The sequence below is a fragment of the Cavia porcellus genome, unplaced genomic scaffold (assembly GCF_034190915.1).
Source record: "Cavia porcellus strain 051 isolate PalLab524CR breed Dunkin Hartley unplaced genomic scaffold, mCavPor4.1 scaffold_4, whole genome shotgun sequence".
NCBI lineage: Eukaryota > Metazoa > Chordata > Mammalia > Rodentia > Caviidae > Cavia > Cavia porcellus.
Window position 1 is genome coordinate 96,436,225 of NW_026947487.1, and position 15,506 is coordinate 96,451,730.

Genomic DNA, 15,506 nt, shown 5'->3' on the forward strand with positions numbered 1-15,506 from the left:
CATTTTCTTCACACTCATTTTCACAAAATATAATTTTTATTTTTATATTTTAAGTTTGATTTTGTTGCGTGTCAATGTATTAACTATTTTGTGAATTGTGAGGGTTTTTTTTTTTTTTTTTTTGGAGGGGTGTAGAGGTATCAAATATTCTAGTTTTTGCCCAGAGATAAGTTGTAAAGATTATCTTCTTTATTTTTTCTAAAAACCAACAGCTTTACCTGTTAAATTTAAGCACATTATTTATTTTGGGTTGATTTTTGGCGTATGATGTGATATTTGTGTTAAATTTTTTCTGGACAGCTATATTTCCAAATGGTTGTCAAAAGAGCTATACATTCTTCATTGAATTGCATGTGTTACATTTTCAAAAAATAGTTGACACATTTGCTGGAGTCTAATTCTGATTTCTGTATTTGGTCTCACTGAGCCCTGTGATTCTCTGTCCTCAGTAACTGTAACTGCACGATTATTAAAGATGTAGCGTAAATCTCAATATATGGAAAGTTATTCTACTACCTTTGGGTATGTATGGTCTATAAATATCAGATATATTGTTAGTTTAATACACTCCTCAGATTCTTTTTTTATTTTAGCTGATTTTCCTTCTATTTTTTATCAATTGTTGGTGTGAAGGGAATTTGGAATTTCCAACACCTGTTTTTTATTTGTCTATGTTTACTTTTAACTTTTTTTGCCATTGCTTCATATATTTTGAGGTTCTCTTGCTAATCAGATTTGTTATTCCTATATTTTCTTATCCTTCTGACATTTTGTCACAGTGTCTTCATCTCTTGTAAATTCTTGCTTTGTGTTCTGTTCTATCAGAAAGTTTAAAAGTTTATGTTTATGTGGATATCTGCATAAAATGTTTTTCTATTTTCAGTCCACATAAGTTGTTGAATTCTAGATTAATTTTGTATACGCAGATGATAGTTGGGTTGTATTTGTTACACTGACAATCTCTCTTTTTATTCTGTATAGCTAGACTACTAACATTTTATGTATGTGTTAACTGATCATTATGTAGGATTTTTAGGTGATCAGGAGTATATCTTTGTGTATACCTTTCTTAGTAGATGCCTTGGAAAATATAGGTTGGCTTAGTCTGTTGTTATCAGTATTTTACCTCACCAAGTAATGTACAAACCTTACCACTTTTTTATTTTTAATGTAATTTTTATTAGTGCATGTTTGTAGGACATAATGGATGCGTTTATTATATGGATATCACATCTTATTTTTGTCCTCTATGCCTCCCATTCCTCTCTGCTTTTTCCAACTCCACATCTCATATTTGAAGATGCTCAATTTTTGTTTTGAAATTTTTACTTCCCCCATTTTTGAATTTCTTTGTGCGAGGTGTGGTGGTGTATGCTTATAGCCCCAGCACTCTCGGAGAAAGAGACAGAAAAATCAGAAGTTCAACCACAGAACAGACAATTTAGAGATTTAGCTAGAACCTTTCCAAAGAAGACTAAAATTAAAGAGGAGTTGAGGCTACAACTCACTGCAAAGGCTGTAAGCTCAGTCCCCAAATTAAACATGAATGAATGAATGGCCACAAGTATTAGATGGTATTTGAAATTTGCTTTAATCATGATTTATAATATTCATAGCGAAAGAGTACTCTATGTAACTCATACTTCCTTTCCGTTTTCTTTGTTCTTAACAATCCTTCTTTTCTTTCTTTTTTATTTCTTTTCTGTTTCAAGATTTTTATTTCATCAATCAGCTAGGAACAGATTTCTTTCATTTTCTTTATCTGAGATTTTTCATTATTTTTGCTTCATTTCTGAGAGGTAGTTATATCATATAGGATTTGGATTAGCAGCTATTTTCCAATACCACTTGAAAAAATGTTGGCACTCTTTTTGGTTTCCAAGATCATAGAGGAGAAATTCACTGACTTTTAAAATGCTCATCTTTCTTGATGATACATTGCTCCTCTTTAATTATGTTCAAGAATTTTTCTTTGTCTTTACATTTCAAAAGCTAAGTTTTGTGTGCCTTAGTGTAGGATTTTGGGGTTTGTCACACTTCAGGTTGCTCAAAGCCGTGAATGTATAGATCGGAATATGGAAGCTTTTCACTAATCATTCCTTCACAGTTTCAACTCTGTTCTTTGTTCTTTCCTTTTGATACTTCACCAATATGAAAATTACAATGTCTTTGTGGTACTGTACCCTAGGATTCTGAAATTCTGTACAGTTTTTTTTTTTTCAGTAGATTTCCTCTTTGTTGTTTAGATTGGCTAAGTTGCATTGATCTTCCCTCATATTCGCTGTTGTTTTTCACATGTCATCTCATTGCTACTACTGAGTTCATTCAGTGAGCTTTATTTCTGTTATTGTGTTTTTCAGTCCTATAATTTCCGTTTGCTTCTTTTTATATAACTCTTACTTCCTTTCTGTCATTCCTATTTTTTTCACTTGTTTTAAGGAAGCTTATAATTGATTGTTGAAACACTTTCATGATTTGGGCTTTTAAAATCTCTGTCAGATAATTGCAAAATTTGATTCATCTGGGTGTTGCCACAAGTTCATTATCTTTTCTCATGCAAGTTACTGTCTTAGTGCTTGATAGGATGAGTGATTTCCTGCTCTCTTCTTGACATTCTGTCTATTTTGTTTAGAGATTTGAGCCTTATTCAAATATTTGACTTTAGCAGATAAGCCACCCTTTTCTGGTTTAGCATAGATGCTTTGGCAAAAGTTTAATTTTTAGAAATTTCATGGTGTAGTTTGAGATGCTTAGTTTATCTGACACCAGTGGGGCTTCCACTGCTTTCTTCAGGTGCTGGCTGTGTCTACAGAGAGGGTATCTCTTTTCTGGAAGGCTCAGTGCCTCCTCATGAGGGAAGGTATGGTGACATCCCTAAGTCCACCACCTTCCCCTTCCAGATACCTATTCATTCTCAATACAAAGAAGTTCTTCCCCACTGAGTCAGAGATTTCCAGTTCAGTTAGCTTGCAGCTATGAGACACTTCTGGTTTCTGCCCAAGGATTCTGGTGCCTCTACACCTGGGCACAATGACTCAGACTGTACCTAGCCATTCGCTGTGACTAAATTCCTCCTTGTCATTATATCCCCATTCCCACTGGCTCTGGACTCAGGTGGGAATTCAAGGCCGGAGGGAAGAAGAATACTTAGGACTTGGGGACAGAAAGGCTCCCAAATGGAATTGCTTGTAATGATCAGACTCCTACTCCTTCTATCTTCCCATCCACTATTTCTCACTGGAAAAGGAAATTCTTAACCTCCATGTGCAGAAAAGTTTTCTCCCTGCCTGTACTGTGACAGATTCCTGATGGAACATTTTGCTGGCAGTGTTAGTGTCAAGTTCACCTGATGCTGCCATAAAGACTCTGTTTTATCCAGGAGATAAATGAGCCTGTCTACCTCCCTTTCCATGCTAGACTGAAGGTGGGGGCGATGCCAAGTCTGGGTATCCTTCTGCTGGACGGGGAAACCTAAAATGTCATGATGCTGGGATATTCTTGATCCTTGATTTTCCAAACTTATTCACCTTCTTGTTGCTTTTCAGGATTTTCTTTCTTCTTGATTTATTTTTCCTGATTTCTAGGATTTGTGATTTGTTTAGCAAAGAAGAGCAGAGAAAAATGGATCTGAGCCATCAAGTGTGAATTGGAAGACCCTAACATATTCCTTTTTGCTCTTAAAATGAAGTGAGGATTATTCTTCCTCCTTCACCTCTGTGAGAAAATAAGGTATAGAGTCACATGCTATTTGCTCAAGGTCACAAAATGAGCAAGTGGCAATAAAGACATCAAGCTTGTTCTGTCATTTCTGCAGGACAAAGTCCTTCTTTAAACTTCCGTTTTCTTTGCATGTAGATCTAATGTAGTAAATGAAAAGAAAAACAAAAATGAGAAAAAGGCAAGTCTAAAAAACTATGCTTTATTAATATCATTTGAGATAGAGTTTTTAAAAAAGTCTATGTTCATTAAAGTGTGTTATAATAAAAATAGAAGCAGAGAAGATAAATGTGAGGCAAATAGTTTCTGGGATACGCCAGGCAAAGACAGTGAGGCCAGCTGTCATGCATACAGGATGTTCTCATTAAAGAAAAGCAACATTTTGAAGGGCAGGTGCTGTCTTGGCAAAGTGACTGTTGCATTCTGTGGCTGACTCCTTGGTCTTCCCGTCCAAACTGATTTCAGGAGGACTAATACCCAAAATAGGAGAGGCACATTTGGCCTGGGCACTGGCCAGAGAGCAAGGACAGCTGAGCTGTTAGACTGTCTTCCAAGTCTGAGAAGAGTAAAAATGGCTAACTCCTTTTCTTTGTCTCTCTCTGCTAGACATTTCCTGTGCAGGCAGGAGGCAGTCTGAAACTGACAACAACAGCAGGAATTAGGGAGGAGACACTCTGTAAGGATATGCTTTGTTTTGTTTTGTTGTCTTCAAATACCAAAGACAAATAATGAACTGTTTATGAGAAGTGAGACATCATCTCTCATTCCTTTTCATGTTGATGAATTCCTGCATAAGTAAAAAAGATAATCCAAGCCATTGAGTAAATATGAATGAGTGCCAAATATGAATCACAGGGAATGGAGGTGGGCAATGCCAATGAATACAAAAGGAAGGGGACTAGGAAATAAAAGGAACTGGAAGTGGCCTAAGAAGGATGGGGGAAGGAAACTTCAGATCATTTTGTGGTCCTGATGTGTATAGGTGAAGCTCAGACACAATTTTTGTTTTTCTTAGAATATTTTTTAATCCAAAAGAAATTTTAGAAAGTAACTTGGACGTGTTGATTTGCAGTTTTTTTTTTTTGTTTGTTTGTTTGTTTTTTTTTTTTTCATCTTAGTAGCTTCCAAAGATGAAATGGGTAGCAGCCAATGTGACAGAAAGTGCTTGGAAATTATTTCCTTCCTAAAATGAAGATTTCACTCCACGCTTTTGCTCCAAAACCATGATCAACAAATACAGTGGAGTGGGGGGACATTTGAAGTGACTAGCCCAAAATAAGTGCTTATTGAATATTATGCACAAAATCTTTGTAGATTTGTCTAATAAGAAATATTTACTTAAAATTAATAATGTTCTAAATTAGTCTAAAGGTAGTAATGATATAGAAAAATATAATTCTCAACCTATTAAAGGATAGATGTGTTCATGACCTCATAACATCACGGAATGAAGTCAGAGACCAAAGGAGGATGTCAGGAGAGTTTTATTGGAAATAAAGAGAAGAAGGGCTGTAGGATTGCTAGGAGGGCTCCCGGGGTTGACCACTGAGGCTGTTTGTCTGAGGTCATTTCACTGTAAAATCACAGTGTGGTTACAACAGGGGTCAGACTAAAAATGACTTATAGGATTATAGATATTAACTAACATTGATCCAAAAGGGAAGCGAGTCACAAAGCAAGCATATGTGGAAAGAATAAAAACATTCCTAGAAAGTAAAGGAAGTATGTATGCTCCAGAGGTTTGATCACCCGTCTGGGCCTACTGGAGCAAATGGCGCTAACTACAGCATGATACCAAGTGGATGTTTATCTCTAGTGAGGAAGGCGGCCTGCCTGTAGAGGCCTGGCTCTTCTGATTTGCCGCCAGCCCCAATCTTTGTGTCTCATTTTCGAGTTGATATTTTAAGAAACCCAAACTCTTTCTAATCACATATAAATTTCTATATAATCTAGCAGTTTATAATAAGCCAAATGCTAAATTTAATATTTGAATCTAGAACTTGTTGTCAATATTTTTGTTGAGAAAACCGATGAACATTGAATGAAAAAGTTTTATTTTTAAAAAATCCTTGATAATTTAATGTGACAATATGAATGTCAAATATTAATAGGAGGGAAAGAAGAAATAATTCAAAACAGTTGCCCTTGAACAGTTTCCCCCCAGAAGTACTCATGCATCCAGAATCTAATGATAGGATTCAAGAGAAGAGACTGAGAAACACTGGCTTTGTTATTTAGTTATTTAGTTATACAGAATTCTCAACCAGTCTTTTTTTGTTCAATAAATTGTTTTTATTCTGCAGCATGTTCCATGTTTTCCGGGTGCTTACGAGTTTTAAAAAAACTGTTCTTAACCATCTGTGTATTTTTATTTCACAAAACCCATCAGACACTGGGGTGTTTACTACCTGCATTCCTCTTCCTTCTCCCTCCCAGAGTACTGAGAGTAGAGGCCTTTGCCACCGTGCCTGGATAATAACTGACACCTGTATGGAATGCTGGAACAGTAAATTTCATTTTCTCTCTATGCCAAAAATATGACATTTAAGTTCTGTGGGCCTCAGTTTACATACCTCGCAAAAAGGGTTCATAAGCAGCTTTTGCCTCTCATGCAATTTGTACTCATTGTGCATTCAGTGGTCTCAGTTTCACATGGAGGGAATAATCGGATGGCTATCTGCTGAGTTGGAATACACCAGCATAAGGTTTACAGGATGTGGGAATGCACCTGGAAAATTTTACAGCTGTCATTTTCCTATAAGATCTGAAACGTGATCGATAAGTTATCATTTCTTGTGTTGGATCAGCAAAAGTGTTACGGAAGTGCAAATATATTTTTGGTTTCGGAAACATTTTAATGCATATCAGACATTGACTTAGTTGTATTCCATAGGAGCATAAAAAGACTTTTATGTAAACTAAAGTAACCCTCAGTAAGTAGAACAAAACACATGACAAAATATCAGTGAACTTGCTCAATGCTAAACATTGCTCTGTGGCAAAATTTAGAATACCCTATATAAATGTACCTTTTGTAACCAGACTAGAATAGGAGGCAATATGGCTTCACCAAACAGAATTGAATTATTAGCATAATAATACTAATAATCATAATCAATAGCTAATACTTACTGGTCATTAACAATAGATCAAGTAATTTCTCAAATGATTTATGTATTAAAAACCTTACTTAATATTCTAATCATATTATATATCTAATTTCTTTGTTCTGTTAGAGATAATAATCTAAAATTCCATAATTTGCTATATTTTAGTTAATGGCAGGTTGCAAACTACCTTTTGTTTGTTTGTTTGTTTGTTTTAATCAGTACCCAGGATTGAACTCATGACCTCACTCTTGCAAGGCAAGCACTTATGCCACTCAGCTAAATCCCCAGCCCTATAAATGACCTTTTAGTAGTTCTTAGGTTAGGATCCCATTTGAAAAATTACAGTGTTTTTATATAGCCCAAAAGCAAATCAGTAATTGTTTTAAAGTTTTTGTTTTAGAAATCTGATTTCTCCTCAACAGACTCTGTTATGCACTCATCTTCCACTAGCAGATTTATAATTTATTTGTCTCTAATTACCTGGTAATATTTAACACTTGCTGTTAAGCTCTGTGGTTCTGGGCCAAATGAATTTCCTTAAAGATAGCCAGATAAAAGGCAGAACTGGAGCACTTGCCATTTTTATTACTGCACTGCAAAAACAATTTCAACATGCTTACCGGAGTTCTTTTGGAAAAGTAATTTTAAATGGGAAAGGCATTCTGCTTTTTGTTACATGGCTGATTGTTTTTCAATGTATACACCATTGCTGCCATTCACAATAATTACATGTCAAAGATTTCTACCACCTCTGTATTTGATTCTTGTCACGATGGTCTTCTGTTTTTAACATAATATGCCCATTTGAGTATGTGTATACTAGACATGCAATCAGGAAACACTGTACTAACTAAAATGCTTTCTAAATGGGAAAATTTATCTGTGTTAATATCAAATCATGTCACATTTTATTTACAGGGATAACAAGACATGGATGGATGCTTGTTGCTGGAAAAGGACATTATATTTCAACATGGTCATTGGTGGTGAAGATATTAACGGGTAACATAACAAGCAGAATTTCACATGACTTGGGAAATCTATGTGACATGAAGAAAAGTTAATTTCATCCTTGCCTCATTAATCAGATATGCCGCCAGCTAAAAATTGTCATTTAACAATATTGTGCTTTCTGCTGTGCAGCACTGATGAAGATACTGGCATACAAAACAGAAGTAATTGGGCCGGGTGCCGGCAGGAGGGGAGGGTGAGATGTACGGGAACAAATGTATTTAGATCTGACCTTTATGAAGAATTACTAGAGGCAACTTGGTTGGTACCTGTCATTGCTAATGGAGACTATGGATTCTACACTGTTTAAACGGCCTTGCACATGAACTGCTTGAAGCTGAAATTAACTACAATGGTTCCTGCATGCTGGCCTCACACCGAAGTCTGCAAAGCAGAGAGAGTGCCAGGCAAGACGTGGGTGTGGGCAAAGCAAATGCTGGGCTGGAAAATGTAGTAGGGAAGAGGAAGCCGCACCATTACTTTAAATCCTTTGTAGGTCCAGGTAAAACAAAGACCTGAACAGAACTCCAGGGGGGGCAGAAGGCTTCAGAGATCCTGATGAAACGCTATATAGGGCACACTTTCAATTAAGTGATTTCTGTCATTCTTACATCAAAATGGAGAGGAAAACATCACTCTCATTGTTTATAAAAGAGATGCACATTTCTGCAAAGTCGCACACATCATTTCATGGCACTGAAGTTTGCATAATAAATTTGAGCTTAGACATCCCAAAATACTATTTCCAAAGCACAGATTTCAAAAACTTTCTTGGGATACAATTTTAGAGTAACAGAATTTATACATCCTAAATGTACACTTCAACGAGTTCGGAAAATATATGCATAATATAACCATCACTGTAATCCACATTAAGAGCATTTTTATCAACATGAAAATTTCCTCGTCTTGGAGGCAGCATGCTTTCCATTCCTCAGCAATTTACAGCCTCAGGGAAAAGATTTTTTTTTTTTTTTTAATTTGTAAACATGTGAGTTGAGGAACCATATATTAAAATTCTACAAAAGTAGCCTTTTGCACCTTCTTTTGCTCAGTACACTGTGTAGGAAGTTTTGTTCACACTATTGCATATATCAATGCTTAGCTTTCTAATTGTTCGGGATTCGTTCTGTGTATATACCTGAACTTATTCATCCATGACTTAGGTAATACCGTTTTTTCATGTTTCTAGTTTGGAGCTATTACAAATAACTTGATGATGTGTATTCTTTTATAGGTATTTGTGAGGACATGGTTCTACTTATCTTGGATAAATACACAGAAACTCTGAGACATATTCTGCATTCATAGATCTTAGGTCCTTAATTTTTGATAGTAATTAATGAAAACTGCACACATTCATGGGATTCCATGTGATATTTTGATACATACATATATTCTGTAATATTTAAATTGAGTTAAGAATATATTCTCATACATTTCTCATGTGTTTAAGTTAAAACATTCAAAGTACTTTTTCTAGATACTTTATAAAGTACTCTACATTATAATTTTTGTAGGCACCTTCCTATGTAACAGCACACTGGATAGTCTTACCTCCATGTAACTATAACTTAATGCCCTTTATTCAGTTTCTCATCATCCTTGCTTTCCTCCTGCCCTCCCAGCTTGTGGTGACCATCATGCAATTCTCAACGTCTATCCAGTCAGGTTGTTTGGATTCCATATGAGAATGAAATCATACAGAGGTAGTCCTCCATGTCTGGCTTACTTCATTTATCATGGTAATTCCCACTTCCATCCATGTTGTTACAACTGACAGGGATTCATATTTGTCATGGCAGAATAGTTTTGCACTGCAAATCTGTATATTTTCTTTATTAATTCATTATGTGATTGTCATTCATCTCATTGTTGTTTTGATTTCTGTTTTATTGGTGATTAATGGCATTTGGTGTTTTTCTCCTAGGTCTTAGCCGTCTGTGTGCCTTCTTGTCAGAAGTGACTGTTCAGGGTCCTATTGCCCATTTTCAAAATAGAGGTAATAGGGATTTTTTTTTTTTTTTTTTTTTTTTTTTTTGCTATTGAGTATTTTAAATTCCTCACAAAAGCTGGGAAGTAACTTTCCAAATGCGAGATTTGTAAGTATTTTCTTATTTTTTTTTACTTTTTATCGGTACCAGAGATTGAACTCATGACCGCCTACTTGCAAGGCAGGTGCTTATGCTGCTGAGCTAAGTCCCCAGCCCCGTATTTTCTTATTTGTAACAAGGTATCTCTTTATGTATTGTTTCCTTTGCTATGCAGAAGATTTTATTTTTAATTTTATTTCCACTAAAATATTATTTTATTGGTACATTTTAGATATACATAATGATAACATTCATCATAGGGAATTTGTGCCTGTGCATCATATTAGTATTTTAATTTGTGGTAATTATGCTTGCTTATTTTTTCTCTGGTATTCAATGGTCTGGTAAAATAAACAAATAAACAAGTAAAAGAGAGAAAATCTTTATCCATTATGATATCCAGAATGATTTACCCTTTTCTTTTTTACTTTACACATTTTCAAGTCTTATATTTAAGGCTTTAATCCATTTTGAGTTAATTTGTTGAACTGATGCAATAGAAAGGGAAAAATAATTAATGCAGATTCAATTCCCCATGATGAATGCAATGAGTATATAAGACAAATATGTATTAATAATAATAAAGTTAAAATATTTTTAAGATGGAAATAGGAAAGAATAGGTTTTTTAAAGAAGCATTATTGGTCACTAAACATCCTTACAGTGCTCAGGTATAAGTAGACAAGCTTTATTTTTGAACAAATATTTAAAATATCAAATTTAAGAGATATATATGCATATATATATGTATATGAGAGTCTATATTCCTTCTCTATGTAGATATTCAATTTTTATGTGACTGTTTAATGAAAAGACATTTTCTTCTTTGTATTTTTAACAACTTTATCAAAATTTAGCTGGTTGTAAGTATGTGAGTATACTTCTATATTTTCTACTTTATTGGTTTATGAGTCAGTTTTATTACCAATACTGCTACATTGTTTTGTAATATATTTTAAAATCAATTATTATAATGTACATTGTTTTATTTTTTATGCTCAAGATTACTTTGATTTGAATTGTTTGTAACTCTATATGAATTTTAGTATTATTAATTGAAGAATTAATTCTGTTAAATGTATAGCATTATTCCTGTTGCATAATTTGTGTTTTTGAAATATCTTTCCATACCAAGAATAAATTTCACCTCACTATTGTGAGCCTTTCTCAATTTGCTGTTCACTTGTCTAAGTTTGGTGTCAGGATATTTCTGACCTTGTGAGTTTGGGGGAATTCTCTCCTTGTCAATTCACTGAAATTACTTCAAGAATGGCATTTTTCTTTAAATATTTGTTAGCTTTCAGTAACAAAGCCTCATGGGCTTTTCTTTAATACGAGTTTTGTTACTAATTCAGCCTTGCTAGTTATTTTTGGTCTCCTCAGGCTTTCTGTTTTTCATGATTGAATCTCGGTACGTTGTAAGTGTCCAGGAATTCTTACATTTCCATCAGGTTATCAAATTTATTGTTGTACAGTTGTCTACAATGCTGTTTAGTGACCCATATTTTTGCGGTTTTGTTATATTTTTGTTGTGTCAGTTGTAATGCCTCCTTTTACATTTCTGATTTTATTTGCATCCTTTATTTTTCTTAATCTAAGTACTTGCCAATTTATGCTTATCTTTTTCAAAGAAACAGAACTTTTGAATTCTTTTTTTGTTTACTTTTCATTATTTTTGCCCTAAGACAAAGTTTCCTTTCTTTTCCCAGTTCTTTAAGATGTGATTATGAATTATTTATCTTTCTGTATTTTATTTATGTTTTCTATTGCAATAAACTTCTCTCTTAGTAACGTTTTGTTGTATGCCATGAATTTTGCTGTGTTGTTTTTGGTTTTGTTTGAAGAAATCTTTAAGTTTTTTCTTAATTTCATTCATTATTCATTCACTGTTAAGATGTATATTGTTTAATACGCATTTTCCCTATTTGATTTCTAGTTTTAACACTGTAGTTAGAAAAGATAATACATATTTCAATATTTTAAATAATTTAAATTTATTTTATAGTTTGTTGTATAGTGGAACATGGTCTAAAGGCTGTTGAGAAGCATATGTATGCATTCTGAAACTGTTACATCGAACGTTCCATAGATTTCTTCTTCTTGGGAACAATTTTAACTTTGCTATTTCTTTGCTGTTTTTCTCATGCATGCCTTTTTGTTACTGAAAGTAGGGTGTTAAAATCTTCTGCTTATTTGATTATAATCTGTTATTCCCATTTGTTGTTAGTGTTCATCTGGTGTTTTAGGGCTTAAATGATTGAATATGGGATATATATATATATATATATATATATATATATATATATATATATTACTGTATCATTTATAATGACCTACCTTATTTCTTTTTTGCTGCTTTTGTTTTAATGTCTATTGTTTTATACCACTACCATTGCTTTCTTTTGATTTGCATTTGTATATAATTTTTTCTTCAATTAGTTTTTACTGTAGGTGTGTCCTTAGATCAGAAACAAGTTTCTTATAAGCTACCTATAGATGGGTCTTGAGTTTTAGTCATTTAGTTATTTTGATTTTTAATTTAGCAACTTAATTCATTTATAGTTAAACTAAGATATAGCCTTTCTATTGTCATTTTGAAAACTTATTTTATGGTAGTTTTCTCTTTTCTTTCTATGTCTTCCTTTGTGGTTATTTAATTTGCAAAATACTTTAATTCCTTGTTTATTATGCTGGAGTTTCTTGTTACTAATTTTGCTTTATAGTTTCCATTAGCTTTAAAGTTGCATTTTGCTTCTCATAAAAATATTTTGAAATGATAGCAATATAATATTACTTTTAAAAAGGAACAAAAAATACTAATAAAGTATTCTGAAGTTATATTATTTCTTCCCAATGTTTCAATTTTAATATTGCTTATTGCTTTGAACTTTAATGTATTTTGTTATTTTACATTTGTTGTTTTTTAGTCTTCATGCTAAAGATGTGAATGTTCTATGCAGTATCTTTTTAATGTCTCAGTAGTCCAAATGAATTTGTTGGTATAATTAATATGGAGTTTATAACTCTGATGTTTGTTTGTTTTTTTTTTTTTTATTCTTGTCTCTTCCTTTCTGTTTGAAGAATATTCCTCAGCATTTTATTAGGGAAATTTTTGTCTGGAAATGTCTTTCTCTCTCATTGCCAAGTAATGGCTTTGCGAGGGACAGTTCCTTCATTATCAGAGTGTCCTGTCTTTATTATTGTGTGGATCTCCTATACCTCTCTACTGTCTTATATGGCCTATGCCAAGTAGTCTGCTGTCAAGCAAATTGTGATATAACTTTGTGTTTTGTTTCTTTTCTCTTGAAGTCTTGAAAATCTTCTCATAATATTTCTACTTTAAGAGCATGCTCACACTATATTTGAGGGTAGATTTGGTTCAGTTACATATCACTGATGATAACTGATGTTCCCATACCTGTAGCCTTGAGAAGTTTTCTGGCATTAATTTTTTGATTTAAATTTTTAAATCTTTGGCATTCTCAAGTCTATCTTGAACACTAATGATCTGAATAATTCTCTTTTAATGATGCTTCCAATTGCCCATACATTTTCTTCATACCTTTTCATCTTTTTGTGGTTTTGATTTGAATTTTCTAAACAGCTAATGATATTGTGCACTTTCAATTTGCTGATTGGTGATGTGTATATCCTTTTTAGATATAAATCTATTCAGATACCAAAGCTTTAATATATTATATATTGAAAGACTACATATTGTAATTAACTGCTCCAATCTGTTTAATGTAATTTCTCTTTAATTAATATTCAGGTGGCTAAAATACCAAACCCTAGATATAAATATTTTGTTTCATGCAATATTTTAAATAGCATTCTATACTAATCCAAGAGATATAATGCATGCCAAGTGATTTATATTAGAACCTTCATCTATTATTTTATATATTTATGCTATGTACGGGATACCTGGTATATTCTTGGTAAGAAAGTGATTTGATTTAACTAGGAATTGAAGATAATTGAATTTGAACTTACACTTAGCCCTTATGATATTTTCGGTGACTTAATATTCCTAGTTTATCTTCAAACTCTGCATATTGCAAACATTATTTCTTACTCAGTTAATAAATACATAAATACATATAGATGTATATATATATATATATATATATATATATATATATATGATACATTCACATTAGAAAATGGTATACGTCCCTACTTTATTCCAGGATGTTAGTGAATCATCAGTTTGTGTTATGAATATTCTTGGAAGCTTGTTCTATAACATAAAAATGAAAAAAACATAATTGAATTAGATATAATGGTAAATCACAAAACTGTAGTTTATCTACACATAAATGTCTTCTCAATTCTATTTCCCCTTAGCAGAATGGCAACAATATCCAGAACCATTCTCATGACATTTGACATTAGTTAAGTTATAGTGCAAGACATGTCCGAATAGATAAACATATTCTCAATAATTGTGGACTTAATATCCTCACATTAAAACATTTTCACGATCATAGGGCCATGTGATAATATGCACAAAGATACTCTAACAGAATACAAAAACTCCAAACTGTATAGCAAACATTTTAGACTAACATTGTTTTTCATAATATCTGACCTGCAACATTGAACACAGTTGATATATTATAGATACCTAAATAAGTAAGTCTGAACTTAATTTTATTTTTTAACTTAAATAATTGAGGTAGAGTTTCCAGCTAGCAGGCAGGCCCACACTATCCCTGGAGCCCAGCCTATTTGTGACTCTTGCACCCTCTGGGTGCAGAGTAACGGCTGGGTGGGTCAGGGGCACCTGCATCCCCCTCACCGTGTGTCTGGAGGACTGTGGATTTCTCAGCAAGCAGGCGAGCATCACCAGTTCCAGAGGCCCGCGGCCTGCGTTAAGTGCCCAGAGCACTCTGCCAGAAGCCCAGACTGTTGGGCTCCCTCCAGGCTTCCGGGTGCAGTGAAGTGGCTAAGTGGGTCTGAGGTGCCAATATCCGCCTCCCCATTCTGGCTGTGCTCTGAGAACTGGAGTTTCCAGCAAGCAGGCGGGCACACACTATCCCTGGAGCTCAGACTATTTGGGTCTTTTGCACTGTCTGAGTGCAGAGTAAGGGCTGGTCTGGTCTGTGGCGCTTGCATTCACCTCCCTGTGTGTCTAGAGGACTGTGTACTTCTCAGCAAGCAGGCGAGCATCACAAGTTCCAGAGCCCTGCGGCCTGCGGTAAGTGCCCAGTGCACTCTGCCCCATGCCCAGAGTGTTCCGGACTCTCAAGCCTTCCGGGTGCAGTGAAGTGGCTGAGTGGGCCCCAGGCGCCTACATCCGCCTCCCCATTCTGGTTGAGCTCAGAGAACTGTGGAGTTTCAAGCAAGCAGGCTGGATCACAGTGTCTTGGAGCTCAGCTTATCTGGAACCATGGAGCTCTAAACAGGCAGAAGAGGGCCACTGGTTCCAGAGGCCCAGCAAACTGGGGGAAGTGGGTGCCAGAGTCCCAGGAGCTTTGAACATAAAAGTGGATTTCCAACAGACACTGAGGAAGATTTCAAATAACACTTAAAACACAAAATGACGAGACGAAAGACCAAATTACAACCT